Raw genomic sequence first — 22966 nt, forward strand, 5'->3', positions numbered from 1 at the left:
AAGCTCTATATTATATTCATTACTAAGTCTAAGTCTTTATGATTTATGGCTAGCTCAGTGTGACACATATTAGACTCTCTCTCTCTCTCTCTCTCTCTCTCTCTCATTTGCCTCAGTACTGTATATTAAATTCAGAGCACTCTACCATACAGTTATACCCAAGCCCTTTTTGTTTTTCTTTTGAGACAGGGTCTTGCAAAATTGCCAAGACTAACCTCAAACTGGTGATCCTCCAGCCTTAACCTCCTGAGGAGCAGGGGTTACATTTTACATAGAAAATGTTTTTCCTCAAATTTCAATCTTACTTAAATGGAAGAGATAAGAGGAAAAATGTAAATAATTTCTTTAGCATCATATTTGGCTAAGTCTATCAACCACCTTAAACTAGAAGGTCCATTATGGACCCTCATTAAAAAGAGTTGGACTAATATCAAAGTTACCCATTTCATAAGCCAAAAGACAATGTTAGGGTTATGGCAAGTAAAATATTTTTGAAACACTTCAAAAACTTTCAACCATAAACTAGAGGAATCATCCTTTCATTGTAAGAAAGGAAGGAATAACAGAAAGCAAGAGACACTTAAACTCATTTTTAGCCCTCTTTGAAAAAAGAAATGAAAAATAATGGTCAATTGTCTAAACTTTATGCTCTAACCAACCTAATTAATTACATTTTTAAATGGTAATAGCCCATGTTGACTAGGCAGCTTGACAGTTCTGAATATTTTTACAATTTTTTTTTAATGCAAACGCACTAAACTGATCTGGTCATGCAACATTCGTCTTATGTATTCTGCATTTCTTTGCCAATCTTGTAACTAAGAATCTTGTTCCAATCAATCTAGTACGTGTAACTGGCAACTGTGAATGTAAGGCTTTGAAAGTAGTGCCAGACATTGTCTGATACTTCTCACTGAGGACAGTCTGGTATTCAATTTCTACAGCTTCTACAATACTTATATAAATTCTTTTGTTGTCCGCACCTCATTTCTGTTAGGTAATCTTGTATATCTTTATGACTCACTAGCTGAACATTACCATTTTCACAATAAGGAACCTGAATTTTCAAGATACCAATCACTTGAGTGGTCAAAGGAGTGATTGTAAACATCCACTCTGACCGCCAATGTCCATTCCAAAAGATTTTTCCTTGGAACTGAGACTCAACATTTTCGTATTATTTATGTTTGCTGTCCGTCTATTTCTCTTTTTACCAAACACAGTGCAGACCCCATTTGGGTAATGTTCTTTTTTTTTTAAATTTATTTTTATTGTAAACAAATGGGATACATGTTGTTTCTGTTTGTACATGGAGTAACAGCATACCATTGGCGTAATCATACATTTACATAGGGTAATGATCTTTGATTCATTCTGTTATATTTTCCTCCCCACCACCTCTCCCACCCCACTTTTCCCTCTATACAGTCCCTCTTTCCTCCATTCTTGCCCCCCTCACACTCCTCATTATGTGCCATCATCCCCTTATCAGTGAGATCATTTGTCCTTTGGATTTTTGAGATTGGCTTATCTCACTTAGCATGATATTCTCCAATTTCATCCATTTGCCTGCAAATGCCGTAATTTTATTATTCTTTATAGCTGAGTAATATTCCATTGTATATATATATATACCACGGTTTCTTTATCCATTCATCAATTGAAGGACATCTAGGTTGGTTCCACAATCTGGTTATTGTGAGTTCAGCAGCTATGAACATTGATGTGGCTGTATCTCTGTATTATGCTGATTTTAAGTCCTTTGGGTATAGGCCTAGGAGTGGGATAGCTGGGTCAAATGGTGGGACCATTCCAAGTTCTCTAAGGAATCTCCACACTGCTTTCCAGAGTGGTTGCACTAATTTGCGGTCCCACCAGCAATGTATGAGGATACCTTTTTCCCCACATGCTCTCCAACACCTATCGTTGCTTGTATTCTTGATAATCGCCATTCTAATTGGGGTGAGATAGAATCTTAGTGTAGTTTTGATTTGCATTTCTCTGATTACTAAACATGGTGAACATTTTTTCATATGTTTGTTGATTGCTTGTACATCTTCTTCTGTGAAGCGTCTGTTCATATCCTTAGCCCATTTGTTGATTGGGTTATTTGCATTCTTGGAGAAGAGTTTTTTAAGTTCTTTATATATTCTGGAAATTAGTGCTCTATCTGAAGTATGAGTGGCAAAGATTTTCTCCCACTCTGTAGGCTCTCTCTTCCCATTGCTGATAGATTCCTTTGCTGAGAGAAAGTTATTTAGCTTGAATCTATCCCAGTTATTGAGTCTTGCTTTTATTTCTTGTGCTATGGGAGTCCTGTTGAGGAAGTCTGATCCTAAGCCAACATGTAGAAGATTTGGACCTACTTTTTCTTCTATAAGATGCAGGGTCTCTAGTCTGATTTCAAGGTCCTTGATCCATTGTGATTTGATTTTTGTGCAGGGTGAGAGATAGGGGTTTAGTTTCATTCTGCTGCATATGGACTTCCAGTTTTCCCAGCACCATTTGTTGAACAGGCTGTCTTTTCTCCAATGCATATTGTTGGCACCTTTGTCTAGTATGAGAACATTGTATTTATTTGGGTTTGTGTCTGTATCCTCTATTCTGTACCATTGATCTACCTGTCTATTTTGGTGCCAATAACATGCCATTTTTGTTACTATTGCTTTGTAGTACAGTTGAAGTACTGGTATTGCGATACCCCCTGTTTCATTCTTCCTGCTAAGGATTCCTTTAGCTATTCTGGGTTTCTTATTCTTCCAGATGAATTTCATGATTGCTTGCTCTATTTCTGTAAGATACATCTTTGGGATTTTAATTGGAATTGTATTGAATCTGTATAGCACTTTTGGTAGTATGACCATTTTGACAATATTAATTCTGCCTATCCAAGAACATGGGAGATCTTTCCATCTTCTAAGGTCTTCCTCAATTTCTTCAATGTTTTGTAGTTTTCATTGTAGAGATCTTTTACCTCTTTGGTTAGATTGATTCCTAAGTATTTTTTTTTTTTTTGAGGCTATTGTAAATGGAGTTGTTTTCCTCATTTCCCTTACAGCTGTTTCATCGCTTGCATATAAAAATACTTTGGATTTATGCGTGTTGATTTTATAGCCTGCTATTTTGCTGAATTCATTGATGAGGTCTAGAAGTTTTCTGGAGGAGTTTTTTGGATCCTCTAAATATAGAATCATGTCATCAGCAAATAGTGACAGCTTATGTTCCTCTTTTCCTATTCATATCCCTTTAATTTCTTTAGTCTGCCTAATGCTCTGGCTAGAGTTTCGAGGACAATGTTGAATAGAAGTGGTGAAAGAGGACATCCCTGTCTTGTTCCCGTTTATAAAGGGAATGGTTTCAGTTTTTCTCCATTAAGAATGATGTTGGCCATGGGCTTAGCATAAATAGCTTTTACAATGTTCAGGTATGTTCCTACTATCCCTATTTTTTCTAGTGTTTTGAGCATGAAGGGGTGTTGTATTTTATCGAATGCTTTTTCTGCATCAATTAAAATAACCATATGATTCTTATCCTTAAGTTTATTGACATGATGGATTACATTTATTGATTTACGAATGTTAAACCATCCTTGCATTCCAGGGATGAACCCCACTTGATCGTGGTGCACAATTTTCTTAATATGTTTTTGGATACGGGTTGCCAATATTTTGTTAAGAATCTTTGCATCTATATTCATCAAGGATATTGGTCTAAAATTTTCTTTCCTTGATGTGTCTTTTCCTGCTTTGGGTATGAGGGTGATATTAGCTTCATAGAATAAGTTTGGTAGGGTATCCTCCTTTTCTATTTCCTGGAATACTTTGAGAAGTATTGGAATGAGTTCTTCTTTGAAGGTCTTGTAGAACTCAGTTGAGAATCCGTCTGGTCCTGGGCTTTTCTTGGATGGTAGATTTTTAATGGTTTCTTCTATTTCATTGCTTGATATTGATCTGTTTAAATCATGTATGTCCTCCTGGTTCAGTTTGGGAGGAGCATATGTCTCTAGAAATTTGTCAATGTCTTTGTTAGTTTCTATTTTGTTGGAATACAGATTTTCAAAGTAACTTCTCATTATGTTATGTATCTCAGTGGTATATGTCGTGATATTTCCTTTTTCATTACGAATTTTAGTAATTTGAGTCTTCTCTCTCCTTCTCTTCGTTAGTGTGGCTAAGGGTTTGTCTATTTTGTTTACTTTCTCAAAGAACCAACTTTTTGTTTTGTCAATTTTTTGAATAGTTTTTTTTTTTGTTTCAATTTCATTGATTTCAGCTCTGATTTTAATTATTTCCTGTCTTCTACTACTTTTGCTGTTATTCTGTTCTTTTTCTAGGGCTTTGAGCTGTAATGTTAGGTCATTTAGTTGTTGACTTTTCATGCTTTTCTGAAATGCGCTCCATGTAATGAATTTTCCTCTTAGTACTACTTTCATAGTGTCCCAGAGATTTTGATATGTTGTATCATCGTTCTCATTGACCTCTAAGAATTTTTTAATCTCCTCCCTGATGTTTTTTGTTATCCATGTTTCATTTAATAGCATATTATTTAGTCTCCAGGTGTTGGAGTAATTTCTCTTTTTTATTTTGTCATTGATTTCTACTCTCAGTCCATTATGATCTGATAGGACACAAGTCAGTATCTCTATTTTTTTGCATTTCCTAAGGGCTGCTTTGAGGCATAACATATGTTCTATTTTCAAGAAGGTTCCATGTGTTGCTGAGAAGAAAGTGAATCCGCTCGTTGATGGATGGAATATTCTATATACGTCTGTTACGTCTAGGTTATTGATTGTGTTATTGAGTTCTATGGTTTCTTTGGTTGGTTTTTATTTGGAAGATCTATCTAGTGGTAACAGCAGTGTGTTAAAGTCACCCAGAATTATTGTGTTGTGGTCTATTTGTTTCCTGAAATTGAGAAGTATTTTTTTGATGTACAGGGATGCACCATTGTTTGGGGCATAAATATTTACTATCATTATGTCTTGCTGATTTATGGTTCCCTTAAGCAGTATGAAATGTCCTTCTTTATCCCTTCTGACTAACTTTGGCTTGAAGTCCACTTTATCTGAAATAAAAATGGAAACCCCTACTTTTTTACTGAGTCAATGTGCATGGTAGGTTTTTTCCCATCCTTTCACCTTTAGTCTGTGGATGTCTTTTTGTATGAGATGAGTCTCTTGCAGGCAGCATATTGTTGGGTCTTTCTTGTTAATCCATTCCACCAGTCTATGTCTTTTGATTGATGAGTTCAGGCCATTAATGTTCAGGGTTGTTAGAGATATGATTTGTATTCTCAGTCATTTGGCTTATTTTTGGTTTTTAAGTTGGCTTGGTTTCTCCTTTGAGTGGTTTTTCTCTAAGGTAGTTCCTCCCTTTGCTGACCTCCATTGTTGTTTTTCATTTCCTCCTCATGGAATGTTTTGTTGAGAACATTCTGTAGTGTAGGCTTTCTATTTGTAAATTCTTTTAACTTTTGTTTATCATGGAAGGATTTTATTTCATCTTCAAATCTGAAGGTTAGTTTTGCTGGGTATAGGATTCTTGGTTGGCAGGCATGTTCTTTCAGAGCTTGAAATACGTTGTTCCAGGTCCTTCTAGCTTTTAGAGTCTGGGTTGAGAAGTCGGCTGCTTATCCCTATTGGTCTCCCCTTGTATGTTATCTGATGCTTTTCTCTCACGACCTTCAAAATCCTATCTTTATTTTGGATGTTAGGCATCTTTATTATAATGTGCCTTGGTGTGAATCTGTTGTGATTCTGTGCATTTGGTGTTCTGTAAGCCTCTTGTATTTGATTTTCCATTTCATTCTTCAGGTTTGGGAAATTTTCTGATATTATTTCATTGAATAGGTTGTTCATTCCTTTGGGGGGCATCTTTTTTTTTTTTTTTTTGGTTGCTGGGGATCGAACCCAGGGCCTTGTGCTTGCAAGGCAAGCACTCTACTGACTGAGCTATCTCCCCAGCCCCTTGTTCATTCCTTTGGTTTGTATCTCTGTGCCTTCCTCAATCCAAATAATTCTTAAATTTGGTCTTTTCATGATGTCCCATCCTTCTTGGATATTCTGTTCATGATTTCTTACCATCTTCTCTCTTTGGGCAACTTTATTTTCAAGATTAAATATATTTTCTTCATTGTCTGAGGTTCTGTCTTCCAAGTGGTCTAGTCTTTTGGTGATGCTTTCCATTGAGTTTTTTATTTGGTTTATTGTCTCCTTCATTTCAAGTATTTCTGTTTGGCTTTGTTTTGAGAAACTCTATCTCTTTGTGGAAATGATCATTTGCTTCCTGCAGGTGCTCTTTCAGCTTATTGGTATTATCATTCATTGCCTGCATTTGCTCTCTTATCTCATCCTTTGCTTTGTGAATCATCTTAATCATGTATAATCTGAAGTCCTTTTCTGACAATTCTTCTAACATACTGTCATTGGATTCTATTAATATAGAATCTGGGTTTGTTCAGATCGTTTTCTTCCCTTGTTTTTTCATGTTGTTCATGTATCTTCCCCTGTAGCAGTGCGGATCTGGGGTATTACAGATTTCCCCCTATAGGCTTATAGTGGCCCTATAGGTTTCCAAAATCCTTTCTTTAAGGGGAGATCAATATTAGCAGTGCCCAATTCCAACAGTATGCAATCCTAGACCAAATAGCCCCTATAAGGACAATAACAAAATTGTCATAATAAACAGAATGAGTTCAAATATTATCTTCAGTAAACAAACAGATTTGCAATAAGGTCTGCAGTTTCAAATGGAGGACAAAGAGGATGCAGAGGGATGTAGAATGTGGCTGTTAATGGGATAAGAAAAGAATATACAGAAGTTCTAGAAAATAGAAATGGTGAGAGTGTAATCAAAAGAAATCAGATGGTATCATGCAAAAAAGGGAGAAAGAGACCTTGAGGGAACAGGTACACAAAAGGAAAAGAAAGCAAGAAAAGTAAAGAAATAAAAACTTAAATTTTTTCAATAAGGAGAAAAAATAAAATCTACAGTATAACAGTCATATAGTAATGACACCTCCCAGTGTTCAGTAGCCTGATACACAAGAGGTACCTGACAATGAGCTTCAAGCCTCCAGCAGGCGTCGCAGGATGGGTTTTTCCCCACCTAAAGATTGGAGCTATGGCTTCCAGGATTATCCAAGATGGCAGCTCTGGCTTCAAAATGTGTTGGCAAATGGGAGCTGTAGCTCGGGGTGTGGGCGTGGTCAGCAGGAGGTCCTGGAGGGGGGATGCGGTTGGTCAGGCAGGGGTCCTGAAGGTCTGGTGTGTTTGGTGTGGTTGTGGGATCCTGGAGGCCGGGTGCAATCAGTCGGTCTGGGGTCCCAGTGATAGGATGCAGTCAATTGGTCTGGGGGGGTCCTGGTAGCAGGGAGCAGTCAGTCGATGTGAGGGTCCCAGAGGCAGGGAGTGATCAGTTGGGCTGAGGGATCCTGGAGATGGGGCTCAGTCAGTCTGGCCAGGGGTCCTACAGGTACTGACTCTTGTTTCAAAACGGCGGCAGCCACATGTAATCAAACCTGCAGGTACTGTAACAGTGAACTTCCAGGCAACAGCAGGTAGCTGGTGCTCCACTGGAGGTCGGCGATCAGTTTCCTGACTGTTGTCGGATGATCAGGTGTCCCGGCCTGCAGGACATCAATGGGGGACGGCGAACCTAAGAGAGAAGGAATGAAAGGGACAAGAGACGCAGGGAGTGACAGCAAGACAGGAATTCTGATCAAGCTGCAAATTTTTATTGTTCTCACGGGTGTTTATGCTGAGGGAATGAGGGGTATGACGAGGTGCAGGCTGGTTGGCTGTGTTCTTCTATTGGCCTCCTGATAGGGTGCAAGTTCGCGCCGGCGGGAAGGTGAAATCCCGGAAGAGAAGCAGGGACGGCGCCATAGGCGCCATATTGTCAGAACTATCAGCCAGGAGAGGGGAGGGGCGCTGCTGCTTATCGTAAAGGTCAGAATGTTCTCAGAATGAGAACTTCTTCTTGGTCCCTGACAATTGGGAGGTGACCTGGTGTGTTGGGTGATGGACAGGTGTAAGGCAGGTGATGGACAGGCAAGAAGCTGGCAAATGGCGGATGATAGGCGCCTTACTTGAGCAATCAAGAAACAGATATCCTCTGCTTTAAACCAGAGTTACGGAGCGACAAGGAACGCAGCCTCCCTCATGGTAATGTTCTTTTATGTTAGCTCGCAGAGCAGTTCTACTGAAGTTCTCCATAATTCAATCACACTTTCTGCTTTGTAAGGTCTTGGATCAGTTACTTCCATTCCTAAGTGATCAAATTTGAAACGGATTCTGTTTTTGGATCCAAAAACTTTTCATTTCCCAGTTCCCCATGTTCTTTCATCAATACCTGATCTTTATAACCTTACATTTTTACTGGAGTAACTGGTCCGAATGGATAGGCTGTGCAAAAGGATAGGCTGCTCCTTCCCTGAGAAGATTATCATTATAAAGTAGTCACCAGTGTCATTGAAAACCTCATTAAATTCTCTAGGAGGGGCATGAATGATGAATTTCACTGATATACATGCTTTCTCCTCATCAGACAACTGTTCCTCCAGATCTGCCATCTTCCTTCTGATGACAAACTGGTGGCAGCTGCAGCGGTCACCTGACTTCTCCCTTTCCATTCCCAATTTTTTTTATTTTTTATTTAGAGTCAGGGTCTTACTCAGTTGCAGAGGCTGGCCTCAAAGGTGCAATCCTCCTGCCTCAGTCTTCAGAGTTGCTGGGATTATAGGGACTTGACACTATTTCTGGATCACTTGCCTTTAAACACCCATGTTTCTCAAGAGCTAGCTTGGGCTGCCTTCTCTTCTTACTTTATGCTTTCTTCCTGGGCATTACTATCCATTCATGGCTTCAGTGGTCATCTAAGGACAGATATGTCCCTAGCAAAACTCCTTGGAACTATTTTCAACAATACATTTAACATTTCCCCTTGGATGTCCCAGCAAATGGCACTATCATTCAGCATTTCTCCTTTCAGGAGTCTGGGGACCTTCTTCTTCCTTTAATGTTAATATCTAATCAATCACCAAATCTGATTAATTTTAACTTTTAATTTTCTCTCTAATCTGTTTCGTTCTCCCTATCTCTTCTATAGCCACCCTCATTTTAGCTACCTGATAGTTTCTCACCTGAATTAGTATAAAAGTCTTTTAACTCCATTTCAGTCTTTCTTCCCCCTCTAATTCATTCAGTGTACTTCACCCAGAATAATCTTTAAAATGTAGATTTAAAATGTACATGTAGATTTAAAATCTTTAAATGTTATTTTTTTAAAATAACCTTATTTGTTTTATTTTTAACAGGATTTTCCATCTGATAGCTTTATTGTCATATCCCCTTCAAAACAGACAAGATTGGCAAATTACACCCAAGCAAGTTATTAAACTATACATACAGAAAGTAATTGATAATGATATTTTAAAGATTACAGGTTGCCACTGAAAGAAAAATTTTACACAGTCACTTTACATCAAGGTTGAAAAACTATCCTGCCTGAAAAATATACTGAGAAATCATGTGAATAAAAGAAAAAGAAGGGGCTGGGGTTATAGCTCAGCTGGTAGAGTGCATGCCTAGCCTGCACAAGGCCCTGGGTTCCATTCCCAGCACAACCAAATAAATAAATAAATAAATAAAAATTAAAAAATAAAAGAAAAAGAAGACATTACTGTGTTTAAGGAAAGATTAAAGTCCCTAAAAAGTGCCATCTAAATGTGGATACTCATTCTTCTTGGAGTCACTTAAATGTAGGGATTCCATGCTTCTGCCTTTCCATTCATTATATTGTGTTTTTCCCAACAGGAAATTGTGGACAAATGGCAAATTTTTGTCATTAAAACAGGTTAACACATACATAGCCTTTAGTCATATACATTAAACATTTTTTTTTTTACTAGTGGCAAGAAAAGATGAACATGCTTGTTAATAATGTCAAAAAGTTTAAAATTCAGTGTCCAAGCTATTCCTAACAATGCTTCTGTAGCTTTAAGCTCTAAACAGTATAGAATTTATGCAATGCATTAAAGAATTCAAGCTTGGCAAATTACATCCAAGCAAGTTATTAAACTATATGTACAGAGAGTAAATGATAAATACAGAATTAAGAGTCCTTCTGTTTTTCCCTACAGACTTAAAAATTGACAAACTTGGGCTGGGGATATAGCTCAGTTGGTAGAGTGCTTGTCTTGCATGCACAAGGCCCTGGGTTTAATCCCCAGCACCGCAAAAAAAGAAAAAAAAAAAAAATGACAAACTTTCTGAGGATGATTTTATAATATTAAACATTAGGTAACCATAGGTGTTTGGAAACTTAATCACACAAATCAATTTAAAATATTCAAGATGACTTTGTAGTGTTTAATATAATTCAGTTTGTAGTTAAGAACACAAGACAACATTTAACAAAATAATCATATCAACTGACCTAGAAATCAAATGCAAATTGACATGAATACAATCTCCATAATCTTTTTTCTAAGTGAACATGAACCATTTATTCAAAACTATACCAGAGTTTGAAGGATTAAAGTCTTCTGTGACATAAAGCCATTTCGAATAGTTTCATATCTCAGCTGAGCAGGAGAGAGGGTGAAAAGAGTAAATGAGTAACTCTATTTGGGCAGCTAGACAGTAAACAGACTCAACCACAGTCTTCCTGGGCCTGCTGTCCTCCCTTATTGCCTGTGGTTCTGTTAGTAGTGGCATGCTGAGGGACAATTTTAGTGCCATTTGCCTTGTTGTTAATGTCAAAGATGCCTTCTTGGACTTTTTCATAAATTTCTTTTGCTGTATTAATAAATGCCTCTTCTACATTGGAAGCAGTCTTAACAGAAGTTTCCATGAAGATAAGTTCATGTTCTCCTGCAAAAGCCTCACCTTCTTCTTTTTCTCTCTTCTAGATTCTAAATCACTTATATTTTCAATAAGCATAATGACCATGTTGGAATTGGAATGCTGGTGGCATCTTATTAGGTTATCAGGAGGTTGAATGTATCTCTCCTTGTAATATCATACACTAGTGAAGCCCCTGCTGCACCTCTGTAATACCACCTTGTGATGGAAGGAAAGGACTCACGCCCTGCTGTACCTCCTACCTGAAGTTTTATCTGTTTTCCATCAATTGTTATCATTTGAGTACCAAACTCTACACCAATAGTGAGGTCATGTACTGGCTGAAACCTCGTCTGTGAACTGTAGCAGTAAGCATGATTTACCAACACCTGTGTTGCTGATGATTACGTACTTGAAGAGACAGGCAGGCGCCTTGGCTGGGACCACTTGGTGCCAGGGCACACGGCTCCTACTTGTTTTATTTTTTTATGTGATGCTGTGGATTGACCCCAGTGCCTCACGTGTGCTAGGCAAGTGCTCTATCACTGAGCCATATCCCAGCCTTCAAAATGTAGTTTTAATGTTGTTCTTTAATAATATAATGGATTTTCAATACATTTCAGAGAAATTCCAAATTTCTTTTTTTGATTGTTATTGTTTTTGAAGCAGTCTCACTATGTTGCTCAGACTGACTTCCGATTTGAGGTCCTCCTGCCTCAACCTCCAAAGTGTGCCACCACATGGACTTCCTAAATTCAAAATTTCTTTCAAGGACTCCAAGGTATTTGACATGGCCTTTTTCAACTTCTCTGACTGGAGCTATTACATAGCTCTCCCTTTAGTTCCCCAAGCCTTCTTCCTCAGTCCTGGTGATAGAGAAAGACAAACTGGGTTGGGAACATGAAGTTAAGGGAATAATTCTATAAACTGATCCCACTGTGCTGATCTTCACTTGTTTTCCTTTCATTATCAAAGCAATTTACCTGCAGCCCTGCTTAACTTCAGTTGACAGGATATGCTATATTCCTCAGCAAATTACCTGTTATCTGTAGGAGAAATGCAGGCCCCAAATGCTGACAAGAACACAAGTTACCCTGAAGGGGTCAACAGAACTTTTATGAGCCTTACATAGACCAGATCCCAGAACTCAGGGAGATAATTCCCCCAACCATAAAATCTGTCAGAATAGGTTCCAATTAACCAGTCAGCATGGGACAAAGTGAACTAGAGTTGTCATGGAAGTGGGGAAGTGGGAACTTGAAAGTCTGATGTCATCCTGCCATCGGTCAAAAGTCAGGAGGTAGACCTGTATGGGACTCTCTAGAAACTTCCTTGGGTCCCCAATAAAACTGAGGGCAGGAGAGGCATGCCGTCCTTCTCCTCTCTAGGAAGACCCACTCTCTCTTTTGAGAGTGTCCCCTTGTCTCTTTTCCGTCCCTTCTAATAACTCATGCCTGTTACTCAGAGAGACATGTCTTTCTGGCATGATTGCAAAAACTGGGGTTTGAAGAGGAGGTCCCTACAACTGCCTCAGTTTCACAGCAAACCCCAGCCCTGTAATACTGGCTCTTTATTGTCTCAGGGCATCTGCTTTTGTTGTTTCACAGTTTTTAACATTCTTCCTTTTTTCTTCTGTTTGATTTTTTCTTTTTTCTTTTGGTACAAGGGTTTGAACCCAGGGACACTTAACCATTGAGCTACATCCCCAGCCTCCCCCTTCCATTTTTCAAATTCTTTATTTTGAGACAGAGTCTCTTTAAGTTGCTAAGGTCCTCACTAAATTGCTGAGGCTGGCCTTGAACCTGTGATCCTTCTTCCTGAGCTTCCTGAGTTGCTGAGATTATAAGCATGTGCCACCACACCCAGCATGTTGGGCTGTTTCTCTGTTCAAATCTCAGATCTGTCAACATAAAATAAAAACTCTTGCTTTGGAGGAAATAAGAAAATGGTTTTCTTATTGTAAACCAAATATGAGTGACTATGGCCTAGGAACATGTATTCAAATCACCCTGCCTGACCTGTCGCACTGTAGAAGAAGTTACAGGAACTTTTATAGTCACAGGACAAAAGAAAGCTATAAATCAATACATTTCCCTGTTACACTGAACTGAGCATCATGTAGGCAGGTTACAACAAAGCATAGAAATTTCTTCGTGGGTTTGAGATGTTAGAGCATTCTTAGCCTTAGGGTTGGTGGAAGCTGGAGGTCTGCTAGGTTTAGTGATACATTCTGAGAAGTTATCTATTAGAGAGGAGAAAGCTAGGTCAGAAAGAAATGTTAAGGTAATTGACTAGTAAAGGGCCTGAAATAGCCCAAGGTATCTTTTTGTTTTGCCTTTGAGGTGCTGGGGTGGAAACCAGGGCCAGTGCTCCCCAGGCAAGCACTGTTTCATTGAACCACATCCCCAGTCCTAGCCCAGGGCGATTTTACTTATGACCTAGAACACTTTATTTCTACAAATCACAACACTCTAGTCAATTGACATCAACCTGCAGGATCTTTAATATACATGCAGTTTCTTTGGAGAACTTCAGTTCACAGATCAAATGTCACTTCCTCAAAAACCTCCAACAAAGTCATCTAAAGTGCCCTCATGCTGCTTTATATCATAGAAGAAATTATTTTTTTTCTTGGCCACAATCTTTAATCACATTTGCTTACACATACGTACACATACACACAATTACATATTAAATATGTAATTATTTATTCATGTGGCCAATAAAAATATGCTTAATGTATATTACTAATGCTATGTATGTGTTAACCTGTTTTACTGCCCAAAGTTTGCTCCTTTAGCTTTAGTATCCCTGATATTCTTGACAAGGTAAGGTCATTGTTATATAATCCTCTTATGCCTATATTTTCCTTCTTAGTACTTGTGAAAATTGGCAATTATATTTATTTGTTGATCTAGTTCTTTTAGACTATAGATTAGCAAATTATAAAGTGACATGTATACTGAGATCTGAAAACAGGTAGCTATTAACTAAATGCGTGACAGCAGGGAGCTTTCTGAACAGAGTAAACAGCATATGCTAAGGTATTAAGAAAAAATTTTTCAAAGCATTTTTTTAGAACTCAAAGTCAATGTTAGTAAAGGGCAAAAAGTAAGAAGAGTAATGTGAGAGTCTTCTAACAAATGTTCATTAATTCCTTACTATGTGTGAGGCATTATTCCAGTTGAATGGAATACATTGGTGAACAAGACACATTGGTGAACAGGGTGTCACCATAGTAACTGGGCAATCTTCCATCAGTGCCTTTGTGCCGAGAAATTCCCAAGAGAGGTAGGGCCTCTGCCTCTGGGCAGTTCAAGACCCATAATTCATCTGCTGCTCCCAACATGATGTGTTCCTTATGTCCCTGTGATTATTAGATCTTATTCATTCTTCCATGAGTTTATGACAGCCAAATATATCACAGGCCTGCTTTTTGCTTACAGTGCTAATTAATGAAAATCAAGAGCTTGGTTTACCAATGCAAATCTTTATAATTCCCAAAAGAAGTCTAGGAAAAAGATGAAGGATACACCCTCTTTCCCTTATAGCACACAGAGAAAGATCTCTCTCTGAGACATAAAACTTGTTCAAAATACATGCTTTTGTGAAATGTTAAATTGTGGATATTGATAAAATATCAACTATTTTTCTTCTGTGCAATATGTAGTGTGAATATTCATAACTGCTTCCAACATGTTATATTAATTATAGTATGAAATTCTTTGAAAAATAGGACTTTTATAAAACTAAGACTTAGGAACTTTGTTGCTCCGTTCCTGAATATAGTCTTTGGAGAAATGCTTTGCTTTAAGGGACTTGAGAATATGATAGTTTGAAGATTTGTTAGAAACACTCATTTGACTTAGTAACAGGTTATACTCATGGTTAAAGTTTATTATAGCAAAGGACGTGATACAGGAAAGTAAAAAAATATGTATGTACTGGTGAAGAACAGAAAGGCCAGATGCAGACTTCCAGGTCCTCCCTCCATGCACATCATGCTAAAGTACTTTCAATCTGACTGCAAATTATGGTAACATGTGAGATTTCTCTACCCAGCTAAATACACTTAGGACTCAGGGCCCAGAGTTCTTATAGGAATTTGGTCACATAGGCACATCCCCCTACTTAACCTCAAGTACAGACCTCAACCCCAGATTTTATGTTAAGGTATAAAAATCTGACACATCATACTTCAGTACCTGAGGAGCATAAAACCACCCCTTAACTAGAGGCTATTTCAATTAACTCCAAGAGTTTAGTTCCCAAAGCATGGTCGAGTATTATGACGATACCAGGCACTCCTGGAAATAAGCAGATGTGTTGACTCAACTCCTTCCTCAGAGCTTGCAGTTCTGATTGGTTACTTTACTTGATCATTTCTTGCCCTGTTATTAATACTGCAATTAATGTTACTGCAAGTGTAAATAATATAAATTCTTGTAACATTACTTTGTAAATCAGGATCATCATTCTGTTTTGCGCATAAGGATAGAGGATGGGTAGAGAAGAGAAAAATCTGTGACTACTAAATCTCTTAAGTTAACAGAATCTGAGTTCTATCTAGTTAGAATTAACAACTAGCAAGAGATTCTAGCAGATTTAACTTTAAAATATTTTATCATAAAAACAGTTTGTTTGGGCTTTGGATGTAGCTCAGTGGTAGAGTGCTTGCCTAGCATGTGCAAAGCCCTGGGTTAAAATCCCTATGATCACACACACACACACATACACACACACACACACACAAGCAATTCATGCTTTTAAATTATTCGTGATGCAAGGTTACAGTATAACAACATTTTTGTTAGCCTATTAATAATTAATCAAAGATTCCAATGGTGGCCTTTTAAAACTATAATCATCCTTGAGATATAATTCACACGTGTCCTAGAATTAGTATTTAAAATGCACCATTTGATGATTTTCAATATATTCACAAAATTATACCACAACCACTATGATCAGTTTTAGAACATTTTAATTACCCCAAAGAGGAATTCCATACTCATTAGCAGGCACTTCCATTTTCTCCCAAACTTTACTGTCCTAAACAATTGCCAATTCGTCTGTATAAAGACTTATACGTATGTATAGGTTTGCTTATTCTACACATTTCATATAAACAAAGTCATATCATATATAGTCTTTCGTGATGGGCTCCCTTTTACTTAGCTGCTGCTGTTTTTGTTTTTTGTTTTTTTTTTTTTTTTTTTGGTATGGGGTATTGAATGGAGGGGTGCTTAACTACTGAGTCACAACCCCAGCTCCAGTCCCTTTCATTTTTTATTTTAAGACAAGATCTCACTAAGTGCCTTGCTAAGTTGCTGAAGCTGGTTTTGAACTTGTGATCCTCCTGTTTCAGCCTCCCGAACCACTGGGTTTACAGGTGTGCACCACAATGCTCGGCTCTCTTAGCACGTTTTCAAGGACCATCATGTTGTAGTACCTATTGATATTTTATTTCTTCTTATTGCCAAATAATATTCCACATTTTATTTGGTCATTCATTGCTTGAGGACTCTTAGGTAGTTTTTTTTTTTTTTTTTTTTTTTTTAACTTTTTGTATGATAAATGATGCTGTGAACATTTCTGAATGTTTTCATGTGGATGTGTCTTCATTTCTCTTGGGTAAATATCTAGGAGTGGAATTGCTAAGTTATCTATAATTCCATGCTTAACATTTTGGGGAACTGTCATGCTGGTGTCCACAGTGCATTCCTGCTGGCATTGTGTGAGGATTTCTGTTTCTCCATATCACCTCCAATTCTTGTTATTTGTTTTGCCATGGTTAACAATGGAATTTTTCTTTAAAGCTTCCAAATATAATCCCTGATGGAAAAAAAAAACATTTACTAACTTAAGGCTATCCTGCATTTTAAAAGAGGATTAGTACTTTGCCAGAATAGTTGCTTACTTATTGGAGGGACTCAATTGACTGACTCCATCTTAGGGAAGAGCCTCCATCTCAGTTGGGCCCCCAATCCCAATCCCAGACCACTCATAGTGCAAGAGGAAAGTCCCTATGAGCTCAGAAATTCCTGTTCTAAGATCATGCCCACCCCCTGACCTATCCCCAACAAGGTCAGGTACACCCCACATATCCTTATCCAATCCCGAAACACTAAGGCATGAAACCCCCGTCTGTGGTCCCCAACTCCCTGCTTGAGGTTTTTACCTATTAAAAAAGAACCCTTGTAACAGTTGGGGCCGCTCCTCCTCCGTCTGCTGCATCGGTGTGTTGGATGACAGTCCGAACTCGAGTCTGCTAATAAATGGTCCTTTTGTGCTTGCATCGGACTCTGGCTCCCTGGTAATCTTTGGGGGACTCGTTGACTTGGACATTTCACTTATCACTCAACTTTGATTTTCAAGTTCTAGTTGGGAATATTGCATTCTATAGTTGGTAAAATAAATTTATTCTTAAATTCATGTACCACCAAGAAGCAGTGAGTTCACCATAACTGGACATATTTCTGTAGAGATAGGTTGACCTGTTAGCAGAAACATAAGGCAACATAAATGTGAGTTAGAGTAGATGGTATTTGGGGAATTTTAATATTATCTCTAAGCCAGGTGTGGTAGCACATGCCTGTAATCCCAGTAATTCAGGGGGCTAAGGCAGGAGGATCACAAGTTCAAGGTCAGCCTGGGCAAATTAGAGAGCCCCTGTGTCAAAATAAATAATAAAAAGTACTGGGAGAATGTAGCTCAGTGGTAAAGCCTGCCTGAGTACAATACCTAGTACTGAAAGGAAAAAAAAAAGATTGTCTAGTTTGGTAGTTTGCCACAGGACTCACAAGACTTGGTATCAAGTTAAACTGACCACCAAAATTTATTATATCAAAGTATAGGGAGGAAAAGCAATAGGAAAAAGACACACCTGGTGGTGTCAAGAATGGTCCAACATATATTCTGAGACCTTTCTTACCTGAAGCCACACGAGACATGCTTTCTCTATTGAAATGTACTACAGAGACGTATGTGGAAGGTCTCTACTCAGGGAAGCCATTCAGGTTTCAGATTCTGAGGTTTTTGTGGGAAACTGGTCACATAGACATAGGCTGCTTTCCTACTAGCCATAGCAACCAAAACTCAGGATCCCAACAATGAAGTCAGGTGTACATCTTCAGTTTTTTGGTTTTGTTTTTGTTTTTTGTACTACTGGGGATTGAACCCAGGGGCACTCTACCATTGAGCTACACCCCAGTCCATTATTTATTTAGCAGTACTGGAGATTGAAATCAGGGTCTCACACATACTAGGTTACTACTACCGCACTATTTCCAGCCCCTTTTTATTTATCTATTTTAATTTTGAGACAGGGCTGTGTTAGGTTGCCAGGCTGATCTGGAACTTATGATCCTCCCACCTCAGCCTCCCCAGTATCTGGGATTACAGGCATGCACCACCAAGCCTGGCTTCATCATCAGACTTAAATATAAGCAAAGCAAATGGATAAGCTTGTAAGTCACAGTATGCCACTCAAGGTATGCACAACAACATCATCAATTAATGACATAGAGAACATCCTGAAGAACACATTTCCAAGGATCTGCCAAGAGTCAATCATGGCTCTAGGCTGTCTTGTAGATGGGGTGACTGAGCTTCTAGATCTGCTGTGTTGAACTTCCTCACAGATGACCTCTTAAAAGGAGATTTCATTATTCCAGAAAATCATTTCTTAACAAGATTTACAGGGCTGGGGAGATAGCTCAGTTGGTAGAGTGCTTGCCTCGCAAGCACAAGGCCCTGGGTTCAATCCCTAGCACTGCAAAAAAAAAAAAAAAAAAAAAAAAAAAAAAAAGATTCAACACTAAAATTCAATCTTCCTGAAAATTAAAAACAAATTTAATGTGAAGAACTCAGGTCACAAAGGAAATTTTAAGATGGTAAATACAATCAACCATGAAATGCTCACATAAACATAAAAAGTTACACAGCAATTTTAACCTATTAGGAAAAAACCTGGTGAGTAGGAACATAGATATTAATATTGTGGTGTTTGATTGTAAGTTGGGAGAAGATATCAAGTCTGTCATATCTTATGAAGTAGGAAGCCTAGCTTCTATCTGGGGATAAACTGAAAAATACCCTAATAGTATCCAGAACCTAGGTATCAAGGAATAAAAGACATTAATATATAATCAGCATGGGAAAGGGAGGAAATTGGGACCTGAACATCAAGGTTACACTGGTCCTTTTAGGAAACAGAACTATAAATAGCTGAGAGAAGAACTACAGTGGAAATGGGGAAATAAAAATGCTTAGAAGAGGGAAAAGGCAAAGACAGAAAGAGAAATGGGGTCCATAAATATTGCTTTTTCTTTCCCTTCCCTTATTGAATACCGAAAATGCATCATGAACCATAATAAGTACTACAAGCACTTCCAATATATGTCGTGAACAATTGATCTCCATGTGAAGGTAAGTTCTCTGTGTTTAGATGTTTTCCAAATCTGTGTAAAAACCTCAGTTTATTCAATTTGACACCAAAGGCCCTTAAAGGAAAGATCATTAATAAGGACTGTGTGGACAATAGGTCTGTTTTTAACTGGACTGGAAACACTCTTTGAGAAAACCTGGGTGTTTAGTTTTAGACCATGACCAATATAAGGGCAATGGAATTTATGATGTGCTGTTTATAATATGAATCTCCATTATCAAGTCCAAGGTCGGTTTTGTTATGGATGATTTCAACTGGCCTAACCAGTTAGATCACCTGGCTTGATTAGGGGACCAGAAGGACACAATATCCTGCTGGAAAACTTTTGCTTTAGCTTCTAAAATCAAGATGTCTTGCACGTATCTCAGTGGTTCAGTCTGATGATGGAGCCACATCCACAGTGAATGAAGGACCCTGAGGAACTTGTATTTATTGTTTTCAGCTACTGAGTGTTGGGGTAATTTGCTGTGCAGTGAGATAGACAACCATTAGTAAAGCCATGAGTTAGGCATCTGGATGAAATAAGGCTGATGGTCCCTTTATTTTGCGTTTTAGAAGAGTTCTTATAGCCCCTCTCCCTGCACTCCACATAGGGTACAAGTTGTGGGACGGGTGATCCATATGTCTTGTTTGGTGGGCTGGGAGAAGAGTGATTAGAATACTAACAGATAATAGACACATTTCCAAGTAGGACATTTTTACAAAAGTGAAAGTGGAAGCTGAGACTCAGAAATTGATTCTTTAAAGCTATCCACTACAATACACATCATGGGAACTCTTCAGGCTCCCCCAAGGGTACAGATCCAGTTTGAGGACCCCTGGAGAAGAGGTGCTATGACTTGTTGGGAAACCCTCTGAAACAGGAAACAGTGGAGGTAATGAGATAAACACTTCTCAGTAGAGTTCCAGTAGGTTCCTATTGATGATTCCCAAACCACATTCAACCTGGAAAGCTGAATCATCACGATCAAGCTGGGCTTGGACAGGTCTTCTGGGACAATGGAAGACATCAAGCCTTAATCCTGCCTCCTGCCTTTGAAGCTACGAGATGACAGTGTCAAATCGCTAGGTTTGTTTTGGAGAATCTCTTCTTTTTTTCCCTCCTGGAATAACTTTGTTCTAGTATGTTTGTCCAACAGAGACCTAATTATTTCTTTCTCACAGGTAGTTACCTAACACAAAGCATTCTGTCCTTTGTTTGTTTAGCATGGCAACTCTAGATACATTTTGCCAACATACAACATTTTAAGACATATCTCTACAATGGTTATTTAATGTTTGACCAACACTGACAGTGCATAATCACATTTTAAAAATCTTATTAATTACTTACATGTTTTTTCTTCTGGTACTGGGGATTGAACCCAGGGATGCTCTGTCATTGATCTATATCCCTAGCCCTTTTTACTTTTTATTTTGAGATATGGTCTTGCTAAATTGCTGAGGTTATCCTTGAATTTGTAATCTTCCTGCCTCAGGCTCTGAAGTTACTAGAATTACTGACTTGCACTACCCTACACACACAGCAAGAGAGAGAAATTTTTGGGGGGCGGGGAGTGGTACTGGGGATTGAACTCAGGGGCACTTAACTACTGAGCCATATCCCCAGTCCTTTTTATTTTTTATTTTGAGATAGGGTCTCACTGAGTTGCTTAAGGTTAGTCTTGACCTTGGAATCCTTTCGCCTGCACCACCCTAATTACTGGGATCACAGACATGTGCAAGCAAGAAGGTCTTAAAAATAGCTAGCCCTCCCTGGGCTAGGACACACTCCCTAGGTTTACTGACAGACAGTAGAATGAGCCTTATTCATACCAGCTTTCACGCTACCCCAACTCTTATCTATAAAGCAGAGGGCTGGGGAGGTAGGAACAGGGAGAGAGATCATAATTGCTCTTGATCAAGTGATACTTCTTGCTTTCAAAAAATTAATGGACTTTGAGCTGTAATGTTAGGTCATTTCGTTGTTGACTTTTCATTCTTTTCTGGAATGCGCTCCATGCAATGAATTTTCCTCTTAGTACCGCTTTCATAGTGTCCCAGAGATTTTGATATGTTGTATCATCATTCTCATTGACCTCTAAGAATTTTTTAATCTCCTCCCTGATGTTTTTTGTTATCCATGTTTCACTTAATAGCATATTATTTAGTCTCCAAGTGTTGGAGTAATTTCCCTTTTTTATTTTGTCATTGATTTCTACTCTCAGTCCATTATGATCTGATAGAACACAAAGCAGTATCTCTATTTTTTTGCATTTTCTAAGGGCTGCTTTGTGGCATAACACATGGTCTATTTTCGAGAAGATTCCATGTGCTGCTGAGAAGAAAGTGAATCCGCTCGTTGATGGATGGAATATTCTGTATATGTCTATTAAGTCTAGGTTATTGATTGTGTTACTGAGTTCTATGGTTTCTTTGGTTGGATTTTGTTTGGAAGATCCATCCAGTGGTGACAGCGGTGTGTTAAAGTTACCCAGAATTATTGTGTTGTGGTCTATGTGATTCTTGAAATTGAGAAGGATTTGTTTGATGTACAGGGATGCACCATTGTTTGGGGCATAAATATTTATTATTGTTATGTCTTCCTGATTTATGGTTCCCTTAAGCAGTATGAAATGTCCTTCTTTATCCCTTCTGACTAACTTTGGCTTGAAGTCCAGTTTATCTGAAATAAAAATGGAAACCCCCGCTTTTTTACTGAGTCCATGTGCATGGTAGGTTTTTTCCCATCCTTTCACCTTTAGTCTGTGGATGTCTTTTTGTATGAGATGAGTCTCTTGAAGGCAGCATATTGTTGGGTCTTTCTCGTTAATCCATTCTGCCAGTCTATGTCTTTTGATTGATGAGTTCAGGCCATTAACGTTCAGGGTTGTTAGAGATATGATTTGTATTCCCAGTCATTTGGCTTATTTTTGGTTTTTAACTTGGCTTGGTTTCTCCTTTGAGTGGTTTTTCTCTAAGGTAGTTCCTCCCTTTGCTGACCTCCATTGTTGTTTTTCATTTCCTTCTCATGGAATATTTTGTTGAGAACATTCTGTAGCGTAGGCTTTCTATTTGTAAATTCTTTTAACTTTTGTTTATCATGGAAGGATTTTATTTCATCTTCAAATCTGAAGGTTAGTTTTGCTGGGTATAGGATTCTTGGTTGGCAGCCATGTTCTTTCAGAGCTTGAAATATGTTGTTCCAGGTCCTTCTAGCTTTTAGAGTCTGGGTTGAGAAGTCTGCTGCTATCCATATTGGTCTCCCCCTATATGTAATCTGATGCTTTTCTCTCACAGCCTTCAAAATCCTATCTTTATTTTGAATGTTAGGCATTTTCATTATAATGTGCCTTGGTGTGGACCTGTTGTGATTCTGTGCAATTGGTGTTCTATAAGCCTCTTGTATTTGATTTTCCATTTCATTCTTCAGGTTTGGGAAATTTTCTGATATTATTTCATTGAATAGGTTGTTCATGCCTTTGGTTTGTATCTCTGTGCCTTCCTCAATCCCAATAATTCTTAAATTTGGTCTTTTAATGATGTCCCATTGTTCTTGGATATTCTGTTCATGATTTCTTACCATCTTCTCTGTTTGGCAACTTTATTTTCAAGATTAAATATTTTGTCTTCATTGTCTGAGGTTCTGTCTCCCAAGTGGTCTATTCTTTTGGTGATGCTTTCCATTGAGTTTT

The 22966-nt window shown here is 38.2% G+C and overlaps 2 pseudogenes; both read right to left on the minus strand.

Annotated features, from left to right (window-relative positions):
• Positions 1–784: 784 nt before the first annotated feature.
• LOC124982845 (F-actin-capping protein subunit alpha-2-like) lies at positions 785–8571 on the minus strand (annotated as a pseudogene).
• A 2081-nt stretch (positions 8572–10652) lies between these two features.
• LOC124982846 (ras-related protein Rab-2A-like) lies at positions 10653–17796 on the minus strand (annotated as a pseudogene).
• Between the last annotated feature and the right edge of the window lie 5170 nt (positions 17797–22966).

Source organism: Sciurus carolinensis, chromosome 4, assembly GCF_902686445.1.
Source record: "Sciurus carolinensis chromosome 4, mSciCar1.2, whole genome shotgun sequence".
NCBI lineage: Eukaryota > Metazoa > Chordata > Mammalia > Rodentia > Sciuridae > Sciurus > Sciurus carolinensis.